Here is a 17,884-nt window from a genome sequence, read left to right on the forward strand (position 1 = left end):
ACTCGGGGCAGTGGAGAAGGCCCACCACTCTCCTCTCCGGAGTCAGAGTGGGGCGTATAAAAATTAGAGGGAGGGGACTCTGGAGCGGGGGAGGAGCCGGCAGGGGGGGGAGAATCTGCAGAATGAATCCTCTTTTTCATCATGCCCCCCCTACCCATGCTCCTCTTCTCAGCCCTCCTTCTCTTCCCCGCTACCACTGTCCACTCTCCCTCTGCCTCCACTTCTGACCCAGAGTCAGAGAGGGAGCCTATGAGGCTCCTGAGGATTGTTTCCTCTCTACCCCCATCTTGGGGTATCACCTTTGGAGGAGCCTCCGCTTGGTTTTCTCTCTCTCCACCACCCCCGAGGGCCCGCGCCCTATTTGCATAGGAGGAGGGACAATTTCTAAAGAGGTGCCCTCCCCCACCGCACAGGTTGCAGGCCCTCTCCTGCTTGCAGGCCCTGGTCTGATGTTCCCCGCCGCAGACCTTGCACTTAACAACGGTACAGGCTGCGGCTAAATGACCCAGGGCCCCGCAGTTCCTACATAATTTGGGCATGCCATGATAAAAGACAAGCCCCCTATTTGCTCCTAAAACCACGGTGCTTGGTAGATGGCGTACTCCGCCGATGGCGGCCACTTCCACCTGCAGGCGCACCTGCCACCGCCGAGCACCGGTCCAGACCCCATCCTCATCATTAACTCTCCTACTTTCAGACAGGATCTCACAGTGTCTCCTCAGCCATACTTCTACGTCATACTCTGCCACTGCTTCATTGTAAAACTGAATAGTTACAATTTTAATCTCTCTATCTGTCAGGGCGTCGACCACAAAGTCATTCAGGGGCATGCTGTCTTTTTTTTCCCTATACAGGTTCCAAAAACTCTCCAGCACTTGAGGGTTCTTAAAGCTCACCTCGAACACGTCCCTAGGTCCAGGCAGTTTTACCACACAGTTCAGCTCAGAAGGGGCAAAGCCCAGGCCCCTCTGCAGCACGGACCTGCTGAACTCCAGCCGGGTGAGGGCCGCGGTCTCGGCTCCAGCCTCACGGCTGAAGCGCACCGCATTATGGCGCCTCACACCGGCGGTTCGCTGGGCCATGCTGCACTTTCCTACCTTGGAGAAGGGTCGGGAGGCTCTCAATCCGGAGGTCGGGGCAAGTCCACCTGGCTGGGGAGCAGCTTCCACCTCCGGGGCTCTTGCAGGGAGCGGGCCTTGCGGGGAGAAGTCCGGGCCCTGGCTGCAGGAGGCCTCCCTCAGGGACGTTGCCGATCGGCCTGGTCGGTCCCTGGAATCCGAGGCCTCTCCTGGATCCTGGCTGGTGACGTCAGCGGGGAGCAGTCCTGGTCAGGCCGGGCTCCGGGTAGATGGTCGGCCGGGCTTCTGGTTGGGACCCACTCCGTGAGGAGTCCTCCGACCCCTCTGGCTAGGTCCCCTGTCGCTCCCGGTCCGTCCCAATCTCCACTCGCCTCGGCCTCCGGACCGCTCCAAGGACCCAGGACTCTGCAGCTCTGTCAACCGGCACCTCCCCGTCTCGTCTGGTCTGGCCTGATGGATCAGCTCCCTGCAAGGAAAAAAGAAAGACTGTCAGATACAGCTCAAAAAGCCCCCTGCTGGACAAAGGTTTCTCTCGCTATTGGAGGGAAACCCGAGTCCAAGATGCTTCCAACCAGCTCCTGGGTGCTCCCTGCGGCCGCAGGCCATGCTCCAGACAGCCGGGAGGGAGGGGGGGAGAGAGAGAGAGAGAGAGAGAGAGAGAGAGAGAGAGAGAGAGAGAGAGAGAGAGAGAGAGAGAGAGAGACACACACACACACACACACTGTTCAATGTGCACACAAGAGAGAGCTCAAAATCATGGACATACAGATCAAAATCGATTCACAATATGAATACTACAATTGTTCATTTCCTGTGTCTTCCTAGCCCAGTCGGCGAGGGAGCTCAGCACCGTGCTGTGCCTTTCTCTGCCTCTCCCTTTACTGCCAGGTCAGTGATGACATCACAGAACTCATCGCTCGGCAGGCTGCAATGACATCACAAAGCACGTACATTCTATCACGGCAGGCAGGCTTTTTTGTCTTTCTTTCAACCCAAGAATGATAAGGAGGTGCGTGCACCTTTCCCGGAAACACTGCAATACCGGGCCGATGCGTAAAGCGGGTGGAGCAAGCTCCCTCTCCGACTCCCCGTTGCAAAAATCCGTTTAATATGTTGTCCCCACATGGGGGACGTATCAGATATTAAACTGATAAGAACAGATACTACACTTGATCTTAGCCAAAAGGCCGAGAAGCGATACCTGCAATGGGCTCCCCCCAGAACGCCAGCGGCACAGGCCAGGAGGTAGCACCCCAGGAGGGGGCGCCACCGGCAGGGCTGCTACCGCTGCTGGGTACCCTAGCAAGCTTATTTGCTTGACATTGACCACCTCCACCTTATATGCCTGATCTGCTGTTCACCTGGATCACAGCTCCGCCCCAACAGGGCAGAGCCTCCCAAAAAATGGTACAAACTCATCCATGTCCCCCTCCACGGAATGCTTTAGTAAAAGGCGAAAGCGTTATGCGTATTGAAGGGAAACCCGAGTCCAAGATGCTTCCAACCAGCTCCTGGGTGCTCCCTGCGGCCGCAGGCCATGCTCCAGACAGCCGGGAGGGAGGGGGGGGGAGAGGGGGGAGAGAGAGAGAGAGAGAGAGAGAGAGAGAGAGAGAGAGAGAGAGAGAGAGAGAGAGAGAGAGAGAGAGAGACACACACACACACACACACTGTTCAATGTGCACACAAGAGAGAGCTCAAAATCATGGACATACAGATCAAAATCGATTCACAATATGAATACTACAATTGTTCATTTCCTGTGTCTTCCTAGCCCAGTCGGCGAGGGAGCTCAGCACCGTGCTGTGCCTTTCTCTGCCTCTCCCTTTACTGCCAGGTCAGTGATGACATCACAGAACTCATCGCTCGGCAGGCTGCAATGACATCACAAAGCACGTACATTCTATCACGGCAGGCAGGCTTTTTTGTCTTTCTTTCAACCCAAGAATGATAAGGAGGTGCGTGCACCTTTCCCGGAAACACTGCAATACCGGGCCGATGCGTAAAGCGGGTGGAGCAAGCTCCCTCTCCGACTCCCCGTTGCAAAAATCCGTTTAATATGTTGTCCCCACATGGGGGACGTATCAGATATTAAACTGATAAGAACAGATACTACACTTGATCTTAGCCAAAAGGCCGAGAAGCGATACCTGCAATGGGCTCCCCCCAGAACGCCAGCGGCACAGGCCAGGAGGTAGCACCCCAGGAGGGGGCGCCACCGGCAGGGCTGCTACCGCTGCTGGGTACCCTAGCAAGCTTATTTGCTTGACATTGACCACCTCCACCTTATATGCCTGATCTGCTGTTCACCTGGATCACAGCTCCGCCCCAACAGGGCAGAGCCTCCCAAAAAATGGTACAAACTCATCCATGTCCCCCTCCACGGAATGCTTTAGTAAAATACTATTTTATTGGATTTAGTATTTTCTTTTCATCAATAAAAACAATTCAATTTTTAATACTTATGATTAAAAACATTGACATATCAATCCTTAAAATCACTTAACATTTTTAAAATCTTGTGATTTTTAACCAAACTAAAACAATAAACTTTAAAATAAACGTGCTCAAATCAAATAAACAAAACGTGATAAAAGCAAAAAATTGCACACCAACAAAAGAGTCAGATACATTGAAAATAACTGAAAATGCATTGAACAAATTAAAAAAACAATTAAAAAGGAAAAAATAAAAAACAAACAAAAAAAGTCCAATGCATTTTAAATTAAACCAAAAAACGGTCAATGTATCTGACAACAAAATATAACAAAACTATACATAAAAACCCTAAACAATGTGATTTAAAAACAACTAAATCTTTAAAAACAATTAAGATTTGTTATTTAAAATCTTCTTTTAAAAACAATCATTCATAAAATCTTTAAAAGATCTTTAAAAGATCTTGGACTCGGGCTCCAGCAGGGGGAACTAACCGTCCCCGGAGGTGGGTCCCATCATGGGATCCTGAGCTCCCCCAGATCTTGTATACGCCAGTTCTTAAAGGCTTCCTCCTTGCCCCTCTGATGGACCTCCAGATTGACGTAGTCTTTTACAAACACCATGCCCCTCCGCGCGATGACGATCGGGTCCAGCTCCTGCTTATTAAACAAACAGATGTTCCGTCCCTCCCACAGTGCCTGCTTCACTGCGCAGACGACACGCCACCAGCACCTCAGGGTTGATGTTGAAATTCCCCTTGCCGGACCGTATAGGATCTGCTGGGCGGTCGCCCGCGCAGGAACGGCGAACCTGTGGAGGAACGGAGAAAACAGGAGCCAGACCCTGTGGGCGGAGGGGCACTCACTAAATATGTGAGCCTCCGTCTCCTTCCCCAAGCAACCCTTATAAGGGCAGGTGTCATAAGGAGCTATGCCCCTTCTGTGCATGAACACTCGGGTGGGGAGACACCGACTCACAGCCATCCAGGAGACATCTTTCTGCGTGTTCGTGAGGCAAACGTGCGTAGCGTTAGCCCAGATAAACCGGCAGGTTTCGGGAGGGAAATCTTCTATCCGGCTGGTCTCCTGGGCAGATCTCATCTGACTACAGATGGTCTTATAATCCCAGGAGGCCAGCACGACTTTATGGAGGCCTACTTCGAGCGCAAAGGCTCGGAGCGCCCTGTAGAACGGCGGGGGATCCCACGAGTGCGGCCTGGTGTTGTCCATGGCGCAGAGGCCGAATGGTCTCAGGCTGCTGGCAAAATAAAAGCGGTTCATGAAACTCACCTTCTTGCCAGCAGCCTGGATGTTCTTAACCACATAGGCCAGCCCCTGCGCCTTTATCAGCCGCACAACGTCCGGGACCCCCCTGCCTCCATCCAGGGTACTCTTCACCATCTGCACTCTTTTCAGCCTCTCCATTTTGCTCCCCCAGACAAACCGAAATATAATTCGGGTCACTAGTTTTGCGATACCCTTGTCTGGGGGGAAGATCATTCCTACGTAGAGGAGTATCGGGAAGAGGATGGCCTTTACGACCAGCACCTTACCAGCCATCGTCAAGGTCCTTGTGCTCCAGCCGTGGATCTTCTTTTGGACCTTTGCTATGGCCTCCTCCCAGCTCCGGGTGCCCGTGTTGGTCCCGTCGATCGTGATCCCCAGAACCTTGATAAACGGCTTCACAGGGAACACGGTCGGCGGGCCCCGGCCGACAGGCCATGCCCTGGAGAGGTAGACCTCGCTCTTGGCCTTGTTCACAGCGGCCCCCGTCGCCCTGCAGAAGCCGTCCAGCAGTTCCTCGACCCTGGCCACGGACGGAGCGTCCGTGCAGACCACGGCCACGTCGTCCATATAGGCCAGGGCCTTCAGTTGCTCTCCGCCGGAACCCGGGAGATGGAAACCTGTCACCCGGACGTCCCGGCGGATCGCCTGCATGAACGGCTCCAAGCAGAGGACGTACAGCAGGGCCGACAGGGGACAACCCTGCCGGACCCCCGACCTGACCGGAAATGGTTCGGTCAGGTGGCGGTTCACAAGGACCCTGCTGCTTAGGCCGCTGTAGATGATCTTAACCCACTTCCTCAGGCCAAGAGCGAGACCCATCCTCTCCATAACAAGCTGCAGGTATTCGTGGCCCACTCTGTCGAAGGCTTTCTCCTGGTCCAAGCTGATTAGGACCAGGGGAAGCCCTCTCTCGTTCGAGTAGGCCACGACATCCCTGAGCAGCATGGCGTTGTCGGCCGCCGATCTCCCCCGGGCACCACAGACCTGGTCGGGACCCACGACTTGAGGGAGTGGCCGCTGCAGCCGGAGCGTCAGTGCTTTGGCCAGTATCTTGTAGTCGGTGCACAGGAGGCTGACTGGCCGCCAGTTCCTCAGATCTTTTGGGTCTCCCTTCTTGTGAAGAAGGGAGAGGATACTTTTCTTCATCGAAGGGGCCAATCTGCCCTCTCTGTACATCGACCCCAGGACCTGGCCCAGATCTTCCTTAAGCACCTCCCAAAAGATCTTATAGAACTCAGCAGGGATCCCATCGGGACCCGGTGTCCTTCCAGAGTTAAGACTCTTTATCACCTGGGAGAGTTCAGTGGTGGTGATCTCTGGATCCTCCTCCTCCTCCTCGTCCCCCTCATTGCGGGACTCCAACAGGGACAGAAAGTGATGGATCAGATTTTGATCCACCACCTTCTGGTCGTACAACTCCCTGTAGAAATCCCGCACCACTGTCTCAACAGCCTCTCTGCCCTCCACCTCTTGCCCCGAGGAGTCGATCATGGAGGACATTGCAGGCCGCCTCTCCTTCGTTTTCTTGAAGAAGAAGCGGCTGCATTTCTCATCGTCCTCCATGATGCGGACCCTGGAAAGGACCTTGATCTTTTCTTGCTCCTCCCGATAGAGGGCGGAGAGACTCAGTTTGACCCGGGCCACCTCCTCAGCTAGGTCGAAGCCTCTGAGCTGTAAAAGACTCAGGCGCTGGAGGCGGGCGTTTAGATGGGAATATCTCGCCCGCCTCTCGCGAGCTTTCCGTTTCCCCAGCTGAATGAAGTAGCCCTTGGTTCTTTTCTTCATCATCTCCCACCACTCTATGGGAGAATCAAAAAGGTCCCTCAGGGTCCTCCACTCCTCGAGGCGTCTGCTAAAGGTTTTAATCACACGAGGGTCATCGAGCAGAGAGGTGTTGAGCTTCCAGACCCCAGGCCCCGACTCCCGTGTGCTCGGAATGAGCACCTCTGTCGTCAGGAGCCTGTGGTCTGAAAAGAAGACCGCCTCCGAAGACATGGCGGTCCTCTCCAGTGGCTTGCTGAGGAGGACGAGATCTATCCTGGAGAAGGAGGAGCCAGAAGAACTCACCCAGGTGAACAAGGGGACCAGGTCCCGACCTGCGTCGCAGAGTTCAAAGTCCTCCACGAACGCAGCGAGGTCCCTGCTGGATCTATCGTTACGGGGCTTACTCCGGTCTACATCCCTCAGAGCACAGTTGAAATCACCTGAAATGATAACTGGCAAGGTGCCGATCAGGAGCGGGCGTAGCTGAGGGAGAAAGAGGACTCTCTCTCTCTGGCTGGTGGGGGCATAGACATTGACCAGCCTCAATACAGCCCCCTTGTATTTAAAATCGAGGCTGGCCAGTCTGCCCGCCTCTATAACCTTGAATGTTTTAACTATTAAGAAGGGGTTTTTCAGGAGTACGGCAATCCCGTCCGCTCGGGACACATTGGACCCCGACCAAAAGGATTCTCCTAGGGTCCAAGTGTCCCGGAGATCTTTGTATTCTTTTTGGAACGGGATGCCGCACTCCTGCAAACAGATAATATCCGCCTTCATGCCAGCCAGAGAGTTTAAAACATCGGTCCTCTTTTTCACCTCAGCAATGCTCCTCACATTAATTGAAATAATAGTTAATGCCATAATGGCTGTGAGGGCAATCACCCGCTCCGTAACAATCATGTAAAGAAACCTTTCTCTTCCCCACTCCTCTCTTCTCCCTCACCTAGCTTAGCGCTAGCACCCATCATTTCAATCATTTGCCTCACCGCTTGATCCTCTAGGAAGACTATGGGGGGGGCTCGGCTCCCGCCACCCGGTAAGGCGGGCAAAACTCCACTGGGCTCAGGGCCCGTGGTGCTGGAGGTTCTCCCTGGTTCCTTTGCGGCCGAGGCCCGACGAACAGATGGCAGGGCAGAGGCTTTATGTACAACTGGGGAGAAAACTGTGTAGACCCCGCTAGTTGTTCTTTTAACTAATGGTGGGGGAGGGGGTGGTCTCTCCCTTCCCGGCTGTCTGCCGCCGCAGGCCTCCTCCCCCAGCGCCAGTGACCTTGCCATCACGTCCCTGATGTCTTTCTGGGAAAGGACACTGGCGCCGACTCTCGTCTCCTGAGGGCCTGCGGCTCTCCCACTACTGCCGGGAGGGCATACCTGACCCCTCCCCTGGGAGAGTCTCAGTTGTGGGGCAGGAGGAATGTTATTTCTAGGGGGCCTCTCATCTACCAGGCTGCCCACTCGGGGCAGTGGAGAAGGCCCACCACTCTCCTCTCCGGAGTCAGAGTGGGGCGTATAAAAATTTGAGGGAGGGGACTCTGGAGCGGGGGAGGAGCCGGCAGGGGGGGGAGAATCTGCAGAATGAATCCTCTTTTTCATCATACCCCCCCTACCCATGCTCCTCTTCTCAGCCCTCCTTCTCTTCCCCGCTACCACTGTCCACTCTCCCTCTGCCTCCACTTCTGACCCAGAGTCAGAGAGGGAGCCTATGAGGCTCCTGAGGATTGTTTCCTCTCTACCCCCATCTTGGGGTATCACCTTTGGAGGAGCCTCCGCTTGGTTTTCTCTCTCTCCACCACCCCCGAGGGCCCGCGCCCTATTTGCATAGGAGGAGGGACAATTCCTAAAGAGGTGCCCTCCCCCACCGCACAGGTTGCAGGCCCTCTCCTGCTTGCAGGCCCTGGTCTGATGTTCCCCGCCGCAGACCTTGCACTTAACAACGGTACAGGCTGCGGCTAAATGACCCAGGGCCCCGCAGTTCCTACATAATTTGGGCATGCCATGATAAAAGACAAGCCCCCTATTTGCTCCTAAAACCACGGTGCTTGGTAGATGGCGTACTCCGCCGATGGCGGCCACTTCCACCTGCAGGCGCACCTGCCACCGCCGAGCACCGGTCCAGACCCCATCCTCATCATTAACTCTCCTACTTTCAGACAGGATCTCACAGTGTCTCCTCAGCCATACTTCTACGTCATACTCTGCCACTGCTTCATTGTAAAACTGAATAGTTACAATTTTAATCTCTCTATCTGTCAGGGCGTCGACCACAAAGTCATTCAGGGGCATGCTGTCTTTTTTTTCCCTATACAGGTTCCAAAAACTCTCCAGCACTTGAGGGTTCTTAAAGCTCACCTCGAACACGTCCCTAGGTCCAGGCAGTTTCACCACACAGTTCAGCTCAGAAGGGGCAAAGCCCAGGCCCCTCTGCAGCACGGACCTGCTGAACTCCAGCCGGGTGAGGGCCGCGGTCTCGGCTCCAGCCTCACGGCTGAAGCGCACCGCATTATGGCGCCTCACACCGGCGGTTCGCTGGGCCATGCTGCACTTTCCTACCTTGGAGAAGGGTCGGGAGGCTCTCAATCCGGAGGTCGGGGCAAGTCCACCTGGCTGGGGAGCAGCTTCCACCTCCGGGGCTCTTGCAGGGAGCGGGCCTTGCGGGGAGAAGTCCGGGCCCTGGCTGCAGGAGGCCTCCCTCAGGGACGTTGCCGATCGGCCTGGTCGGTCCCTGGAATCCGAGGCCTCTCCTGGATCCTGGCTGGTGACGTCAGCGGGGAGCAGTCCTGGTCAGGCCGGGCTCCGGGTAGATGGTCGGCCGGGCTTCTGGATGGGACCCACTCCGTGAGGAGTCCTCCGACCCCTCTGGCTAGGTCCCCTGTCGCTCCCGGTCCGTCCCAATCTCCACTCGCCTCGGCCTCCGGACCGCTCCAAGGACCCAGGACTCTGCAGCTCTGTCAACCGGCACCTCCCCGTCTCGTCTGGTCTGGCCTGATGGATCAGCTCCCTGCAAGGAAAAAAGAAGACTGTCAAGTACAGTTCAAAAGCCCCCTGCTGGACAAAGGTTTCTCTCGCTATTGGAGGGAAACCCGAGTCCAAGATGCTTCCAACCAGCTCCTGGGTGCTCCCTGCGGCCGCAGGCCATGCTCCAGACAGCCGGGAGGGAGGGGGGGGGAGAGGGGGAGAGGGGGAGAGAGAGAGAGAGAGAGAGAGAGAGAGAGAGAGAGACACACACACACACACACACACACTGTTCAATGTGCACACAAGAGAGAGCTCAAAATCATGGACATACAGATCAAAATCGATTCACAATATGAATACTACAATTGTTCATTTCCTGTGTCTTCCTAGCCCAGTCGGCGAGGGAGCTCAGCACCGTGCTGTGCCTTTCTCTGCCTCTCCCTTTACTGCCAGGTCAGTGATGACATCACAGAACTCATCGCTCGGCAGGCTGCAATGACATCACAAAGCACGTACATTCTATCACGGCAGGCAGGCTTTTTTGTCTTTCTTTCAACCCAAGAATGATAAGGAGGTGCGTGCACCTTTCCCGGAAACACTGCAATACCGGGCCGATGCGTAAAGCGGGTGGAGCAAGCTCCCTCTCCGACTCCCCGTTGCAAAAATCCGTTTAATATGTTGTCCCCACATGGGGGACGTATCAGATATTAAACTGATAAGAACAGATACTACACTTGATCTTAGCCAAAAGGCCGAGAAGCGATACCTGCAATGGGCTCCCCCCAGAACGCCAGCGGCACAGGCCAGGAGGTAGCACCCCAGGAGAGGGCGCCACCGGCAGGGCTGCTACCGCTGCTGGGTACCCTAGCAAGCTTATTTGCTTGACATTGACCACCTCCACCTTATATGCCTGATCTGCTGTTCACCTGGATCACAGCTCCGCCCCAACAGGGCAGAGCCTCCCAAAAAATGGTACAAACTCATCCATGTCCCCCTCCACGGAATGCTTTAGTAAAAGGCGAAAGCGTTATGCGTATTGAAGGGAAACCCGAGTCCAAGATGCTTCCAACCAGCTCCTGGGTGCTCCCTGCGGCCGCAGGCCATGCTCCAGACAGCCGGGAGGGAGGGGGGGGGAGAGGGGGGGAGAGAGAGAGAGAGAGAGAGAGAGAGAGAGAGAGAGAGAGAGAGAGAGAGAGAGAGAGAGAGAGACACACACACACACACACACACACACACACTGTTCAATGTGCACACAAGAGAGAGCTCAAAATCATGGACATACAGATCAAAATCGATTCACAATATGAATACTACAATTGTTCATTTCCTGTGTCTTCCTAGCCCAGTCGGCGAGGGAGCTCAGCACCGTGCTGTGCCTTTCTCTGCCTCTCCCTTTACTGCCAGGTCAGTGATGACATCACAGAACTCATCGCTCGGCAGGCTGCAATGACATCACAAAGCACGTACATTCTATCACGGCAGGCAGGCTTTTTTGTCTTTCTTTCAACCCAAGAATGATAAGGAGGTGCGTGCACCTTTCCCGGAAACACTGCAATACCGGGCCGATGCGTAAAGCGGGTGGAGCAAGCTCCCTCTCCGACTCCCCGTTGCAAAAATCCGTTTAATATGTTGTCCCCACATGGGGGACGTATCAGATATTAAACTGATAAGAACAGATACTACACTTGATCTTAGCCAAAAGGCCGAGAAGCGATACCTGCAATGGGCTCCCCCCAGAACGCCAGCGGCACAGGCCAGGAGGTAGCACCCCAGGAGAGGGCGCCACCGGCAGGGCTGCTACCGCTGCTGGGTACCCTAGCAAGCTTATTTGCTTGACATTGACCACCTCCACCTTATATGCCTGATCTGCTGTTCACCTGGATCACAGCTCCGCCCCAACAGGGCAGAGCCTCCCAAAAAATGGTACAAACTCATCCATGTCCCCCTCCACGGAATGCTTTAGTAAAAGGCGAAAGCGTTATGCGTATTGAAGGGAAACCCGAGTCCAAGATGCTTCCAACCAGCTCCTGGGTGCTCCCTGCGGCCGCAGGCCATGCTCCAGACAGCCGGGAGGGAGGGGGGGGGAGAGGGGGGGAGAGAGAGAGAGAGAGAGAGAGAGAGAGAGAGAGAGAGAGAGAGAGAGAGAGAGAGAGAGAGAGAGAGAGAGAGACACACACACACACACACACACTGTTCAATGTGCACACAAGAGAGAGCTCAAAATCATGGACATACAGATCAAAATCGATTCACAATATGAATACTACAATTGTTCATTTCCTGTGTCTTCCTAGCCCAGTCGGCGAGGGAGCTCAGCACCGTGCTGTGCCTTTCTCTGCCTCTCCCTTTACTGCCAGGTCAGTGATGACATCACAGAACTCATCGCTCGGCAGGCTGCAATGACATCACAAAGCACGTACATTCTATCACGGCAGGCAGGCTTTTTTGTCTTTCTTTCAACCCAAGAATGATAAGGAGGTGCGTGCACCTTTCCCGGAAACACTGCAATACCGGGCCGATGCGTAAAGCGGGTGGAGCAAGCTCCCTCTCCGACTCCCCGTTGCAAAAATCCGTTTAATATGTTGTCCCCACATGGGGGACGTATCAGATATTAAACTGATAAGAACAGATACTACACTTGATCTTAGCCAAAAGGCCGAGAAGCGATACCTGCAATGGGCTCCCCCCAGAACGCCAGCGGCACAGGCCAGGAGGTAGCACCCCAGGAGAGGGCGCCACCGGCAGGGCTGCTACCGCTGCTGGGTACCCTAGCAAGCTTATTTGCTTGACATTGACCACCTCCACCTTATATGCCTGATCTGCTGTTCACCTGGATCACAGCTCCGCCCCAACAGGGCAGAGCCTCCCAAAAAATGGTACAAACTCATCCATGTCCCCCTCCACGGAATGCTTTAGTAAAATACTGTTTATTAGGTTTAGTATTTTTACATTTCTTAAAATAGAACAATTTCAATTTTAATACTTATGATTAAAATCGTTTAAAATATCAGTTCTTAAAATCACTTAAAATTTTTAAAATCTTGTGATTTTTTTAACAAAACTAAAACAATAAACTTTAAAATAAACGTGCTCAAATCAAATAAACAAAACGTGATAAAAGCAAAAACTGCACACCAACAAAAAAGTCAAATACATTGAAGATAACAGAAAATGCAATAGACAAAATAAAGAAACAATTAAAAAGTAAAAATAAAAAACAAACAAAAAAGTCTAATGCATTTTAAATTAAACCCAAAACGGTCAATGTATTTGACAAAAAAATATAACAAAACTATACCAGAAACCCTAAACAATTGTGATTTAAAAACAACTAAGTCTTTAAAAACAATTAAGATTTGTTATTTAAAATCTTCTTTTAAAAACAATCATTCATAAAATCTTTAAAAGATCTTTAAAAGATCTTGGACTCGGGCTCCAGCAGGGGGAACTAACCGTCCCCGGAGGTGGGTCCCATCATGGGATCCTGAGCTCCCCCAGATCTTGTATACGCCAGTTCTTAAAGGCTTCCTCCTTGCCCCTCTGATGGACCTCCAGATTGACGTAGTCTTTTACAAACACCATGCCCCTCCGCGCGATGACGATCGGGTCCAGCTCCTGCTTATTAAACAAACAGATGTTCCGTCCCTCCCACAGTGCCTGCTTCACTGCGCAGACGACACGCCACCAGCACCTCAGGGTTGATGTTGAAATTCCCCTTGCCGGACCGTATAGGATCTGCTGGGCGGTCGCCCGCGCAGGAACGGCGAACCTGTGGAGGAACGGAGAAAACAGGAGCCAGACCCTGTGGGCGGAGGGGCACTCACTAAAAATGTGAGCCTCCGTCTCCTTCCCCAAGCAACCCTTATAGGGGCAGGTGTCATAAGGAGCTATGCCCCTTCTGTGCATAAACACTCGGGTGGGGAGACACCGACTCACAGCCATCCAGGAGACATCTTTCTGCGTGTTCGTGAGGCAAACGTGCGTAGCGTTAGCCCAGATAAACCGGCAGGTTTCGGGAGGGAAATCTTCTATCCGGCTGGTCTCCTGGGCAGATCTCATCTGACTACAGATGGTCTTATAATCCCAGGAGGCCAGCACGACTTTATGGAGGCCTACTTCGAGCGCAAAGGCTCGGAGCGCCCTGTAGAACGGCGGGGGATCCCACGAGTGCGGCCTGGTGTTGTCCATGGCGCAGAGGCCGAATGGTCTCAGGCTGCTGGCAAAATAAAAGCGGTTCATGAAACTCACTTTCTTGCCAGCAGCCTGGATGTTCTTAACCACATAGGCCAGCCCCTGCGCCTTTATCAGCCGCACAACGTCCGGGACCCCCCTGCCTCCATCCAGGGTACCCTTCACCATCTGCACTCTTTTCAGCCTCTCCATTTTGCTCCCCCAGACAAACCGAAATATAATTCGGGTCACTAGTTTTGCGATACCCTTGTCTGGGGGGAAGATCATTCCTACGTAGAGGAGTATCGGGAAGAGGATGGCCTTTACGACCAGCACCTTACCAGCCATCGTCAAGGTCCTTGTGCTCCAGCCGTGGATCTTCCTTTGGACCTTTGCTATGGCCTCCTCCCAGCTCCGGGTGCCCGTGTTGGTCCCGTCGATCGTGATCCCCAGAACCTTGATAAACGGCTTCACAGGGAACACGGTCGGCGGGCCCCGGCCGACAGGCCATGCCCTGGAGAGGTAGACCTCGCTCTTGGCCTTATTCACAGCGGCCCCCGTCGCCCTGCAGAAGCCGTCCAGCAGTTCCTCGACCCTGGCCACGGACGGAGCGTCCGTGCAGACCACGGCCACGTCGTCCATATAGGCCAGGGCCTTCAGTTGCTCTCCGCCGGAACCCGGGAGATGGAAACCTGTCACCCGGACGTCCCGGCGGATCGCCTGCATGAACGGCTCCAAGCAGAGGACGTACAGCAGGGCCGACAGGGGACAACCCTGCCGGACCCCCGACCTGACCGGAAATGGTTCGGTCAGGTGGCGGTTCACAAGGACCCTGCTGCTTAGGCCGCTGTAGATGATCTTGACCCACTTCCTCAGGCCAAGAGCGAGACCCATCCTCTCCATAACAAGCTGCAGGTATTCGTGGCCCACTCTGTCGAAGGCCTTCTCCTGGTCCAAGCTGATTAGGACCAGGGGAAGCCTTCTCTCGTTCGAGTAGGCCACGACATCCCTGAGCAGCATGGCGTTGTCGGCCGCCGATCTCCCCCGGGCACCACAGACCTGGTCGGGACCCACGACTTGAGGGAGTGGCCGCTGCAGCCGGAGCGTCAGTGCTTTGGCCAGTATCTTGTAGTCGGTGCACAGGAGGCTGACTGGCCGCCAGTTCCTCAGATCTTTCGTGTCTCCCTTCTTGTGAAGAAGGGAGAGGATACTCTTCTTCATCGAAGGGGCCAATCTGCCCTCTCTGTACATCGACCCCAGGACCTGGCCCAGATCTTCCTTAAGCACCTCCCAAAAGATCTTATAGAACTCAGCAGGGATCCCGTCGGGACCCGGTGTCCTTCCAGAGTTAAGACTCTTTATCACCTGGGAGAGTTCAGTGGTGGTGATCTCTGGATCCTCCTCCTCCTCGTCCCCCTCATTGCGGGACTCCAACAGGGACAGAAAGTGATGGATCAGATTTTGATCCACCACCTTCTGGTCGTACAACTCCCTGTAGAAATCCCGCACCACTGTCTCAACAGCCTCTCTGCCCTCCACCTCTTGCCCCGAGGAGTCGATCATGGAGGACATTGCAGGCCGCCTCTCCTTCGTTTTCTTGAAGAAGAAGCGGCTGCATTTCTCATCGTCCTCCATGATGCGGACCCTGGAAAGGACCTTGATCTTTTCTTGCTCCTCCCGATAGAGGGCGGAGAGACTCAGTTTGACCCGGGCCACCTCCTCAGCTAGGTCGAAGCCTCTGAGCTGTAAAAGACTCAGGCGCTGGAGGCGGGCGTTTAGATGGGAATATCTCGCCCGCCTCTCGCGAGCTTTCCGTTTCCCCAGCTGAATGAAGTAGCCCTTGGTTCTTTTCTTCATCATCTCCCACCACTCTATGGGAGAATCAAAAAGGTCCTTCAGGGTCCTCCACTCCTCGAGGCGTCTGCTAAAGGTCTTAATCACACGAGGGTCATCGAGCAGAGAGGTGTTGAGCTTCCAGACCCCAGGCCCCGACTCCCGTGTGCTCGGAATGAGCACCTCTGTCGTCAGGAGCCTGTGGTCTGAAAAGAAGACCGCCTCCGAAGACATAGCGGTCCTCTCCAGTGGCTTGCTGAGGAGGACGAGATCTATCCTGGAGAAGGAGGAGCCAGAAGAACTCACCCAGGTGAACAAGGGGACCAGGTCCCGACCTGCGTCGCAGAGTTCAAAGTCCTCCACGAACGCAGCGAGGTCCCTGCTGGATCTATCGTTGCGGGGCTTACTCCGGTCTACATCCCTCAGAGCACAGTTGAAATCACCTGAAATGATAACTGGCAAGGTGCCGATCAGGAGCGGGCGTAGCTGAGGGAGAAAGAGGACTCTCTCTCTCTGGCTGGTGGGGGCATAGACATTGACCAGCCTCAATACAGCCCCCTTGTATTTAAAATCGAGGCTGGCCAGTCTGCCCGCCTCTATAACCTTGAATGTTTTAACTATTAAGAAGGGGTTTTTCAGGAGTACGGCAATCCCGTCCGCTCGGGACACATTGGACCCCGACCAGAAGGATTCTCCTAGGGTCCAAGTGTCCCGGAGATCTTTGTATTCTTTTTGGAACGGGATGCCGCACTCCTGCAAACAGATAATATCCGCCTTCATTCCAGCCAGAGAGTTTAAAACATCGGTCCTCTTTTTCACCTCAGCAATGCTCCTCACATTAATTGAAATAATAGTTAATGCCATAATGGCTGTGAGGGCAATTACCCGCTCCGTAACAATCATGTAAAGAAACCTTTCTCTTCCCCACTCCTCTCTTCTCCCTCACCTAGCTTAGCGCTAGCACCCATCATTTCAATCATTTGCCTCACCGCTTGATCCTCTAGGAAGACTATGGGGGGGGCTCGGCTCCCGCCACCCGGTAAGGCGGGCAAAACTCCACTGGGCTCAGGGCCCGTGGTGCTGGAGGTTCTCCCTGGTTCCTTTGAGGCCGAGGCCCGACGAACAGATGGCAGGGCAGAGGCTTTATGTACAACTGGGGAGAAAACTGTATAGACCCCGCTAGTCGTTCTTTTAACTAATGGTGGGGGAGGGGGTGGTCTCTCCCTTCCCGGCTGTCTGCCGCCGCAGGCCTCCTCCCCCAGCGCCAGTGACCTTGCCATCACGTCCCTGATGTCTTTCTGGGAAAGGACACTGGCGCCGACTCTCGTCTCCTGAGGACCTGCGGCTCTCCCACTACTGCCGGGAGGGCATACCTGACCCCTCCCCTGGGAGAGTCTCAGTTGTGGGGCAGGAGGAATGTTATTTCTAGGGGGCCTCTCATCTACCAGGCTGCCCACTCGGGGCAGTGGAGAAGGCCCACCACTCTCCTCTCCGGAGTCAGAGTGGGGTGTATAAAAATTAGAGGGAGGGGACTCTGGAGCGGGGGAGGAGCCGGCAGGGGGGGGAGAATCTGCAGAATGAATCCTCTTTTTCATCATACCCCCCCTACCCATGCTCCTTTTCTCAGCCCTCCTTCTCTTCCCCGCTACCACTGTCCACTCTCCCTCTGCCTCCACTTCTGACCCAGAGTCAGAGAGGGAGCCTATGAGGCTCCTGAGGATTGTTTCCTCTCTACCCCCATCTTGGGGTATCACCTTTGGAGGAGCCTCCGCTTGGTTTTCTCTCTCTCCACCACCCCCGAGGGCCCGCGCCCTATTTGCATAGGAGGAGGGACAATTCCTAAAGAGGTGCCCTCCCCCACCGCACAGGTTGCAGGCCCTCTCCTGCTTGCAGGCCCTGGTCTGATGTTCCCCGCCGCAGACCTTGCACTTAACAACGGTACAGGCTGCGGCTAAATGACCCAGGGCCCCGCAGTTCCTACATAATTTGGGCATGCCATGATAAAAGACAAGCCCCCTATTTGCTCCTAAAACCACGGTGCTTGGTAGATGGCGTACTCCGCCGATGGCGGCCACTTCCACCTGCAGGCGCACCTGCCACCGCCGAGCACCGGTCCAGACCCCATCCTCATCATTAACTCTCCTACTTTCAGACAGGATCTCACAGTGTCTCCTCAGCCATACTTCTACGTCGTACTCTGCCACTGCTTCGTTGTAAAACTGAATAGTTACAATTTTAATCTCTCTATCCGTCAGGGCGTCGACCACAAAGTCATTCAGGGGCATGCTGTCTTTTTTCTCCCTATATAGGTTCCAAAAACTCTCCAGCACTTGAGGGTTCTTAAAGCTCACCTCGAACACGT

General features: G+C 54.4%; 8 non-coding genes across 8 annotated transcripts; all 8 read right to left on the reverse strand.

The window, feature by feature from the left end:
* Nucleotides 1-2,087: 2,087 nt before the first annotated feature.
* LOC136725608 (U2 spliceosomal RNA) lies at nt 2,088-2,278 on the reverse strand. The gene has a single exon (XR_010807620.1). It is a non-coding gene; the product is annotated as a U2 spliceosomal RNA (small nuclear RNA).
* Nucleotides 2,279-2,454: 176 nt separating this feature from the next.
* LOC136725635 (U5 spliceosomal RNA) lies at nt 2,455-2,570 on the reverse strand. The gene has a single exon (XR_010807643.1). It is a non-coding gene; the product is annotated as a U5 spliceosomal RNA (small nuclear RNA).
* Nucleotides 2,571-3,033: 463 nt separating this feature from the next.
* LOC136725610 (U2 spliceosomal RNA) lies at nt 3,034-3,224 on the reverse strand. Its single transcript, XR_010807621.1, has one exon. It is a non-coding gene; the product is annotated as a U2 spliceosomal RNA (small nuclear RNA).
* Nucleotides 3,225-10,092: 6,868 nt separating this feature from the next.
* On the reverse strand, nt 10,093-10,283 carry LOC136725611 (U2 spliceosomal RNA). The gene has a single exon (XR_010807622.1). It is a non-coding gene; the product is annotated as a U2 spliceosomal RNA (small nuclear RNA).
* Nucleotides 10,284-10,459: 176 nt separating this feature from the next.
* On the reverse strand, nt 10,460-10,575 carry LOC136725636 (U5 spliceosomal RNA). The gene has a single exon (XR_010807644.1). It is a non-coding gene; the product is annotated as a U5 spliceosomal RNA (small nuclear RNA).
* Nucleotides 10,576-11,043: 468 nt separating this feature from the next.
* Nucleotides 11,044-11,234, reverse strand: LOC136725612 (U2 spliceosomal RNA). The gene has a single exon (XR_010807623.1). It is a non-coding gene; the product is annotated as a U2 spliceosomal RNA (small nuclear RNA).
* A 176-nt stretch (nt 11,235-11,410) lies between these two features.
* On the reverse strand, nt 11,411-11,526 carry LOC136725637 (U5 spliceosomal RNA). Its single transcript, XR_010807645.1, has one exon. It is a non-coding gene; the product is annotated as a U5 spliceosomal RNA (small nuclear RNA).
* Nucleotides 11,527-11,996: 470 nt separating this feature from the next.
* On the reverse strand, nt 11,997-12,187 carry LOC136725613 (U2 spliceosomal RNA). Its single transcript, XR_010807624.1, has one exon. It is a non-coding gene; the product is annotated as a U2 spliceosomal RNA (small nuclear RNA).
* Between the last annotated feature and the right edge of the window lie 5,697 nt (nt 12,188-17,884).

This window comes from Amia ocellicauda, unplaced genomic scaffold (assembly GCF_036373705.1).
Source record: "Amia ocellicauda isolate fAmiCal2 unplaced genomic scaffold, fAmiCal2.hap1 HAP1_SCAFFOLD_216, whole genome shotgun sequence".
NCBI classification, from domain to species: domain Eukaryota; kingdom Metazoa; phylum Chordata; class Actinopteri; order Amiiformes; family Amiidae; genus Amia; species Amia ocellicauda.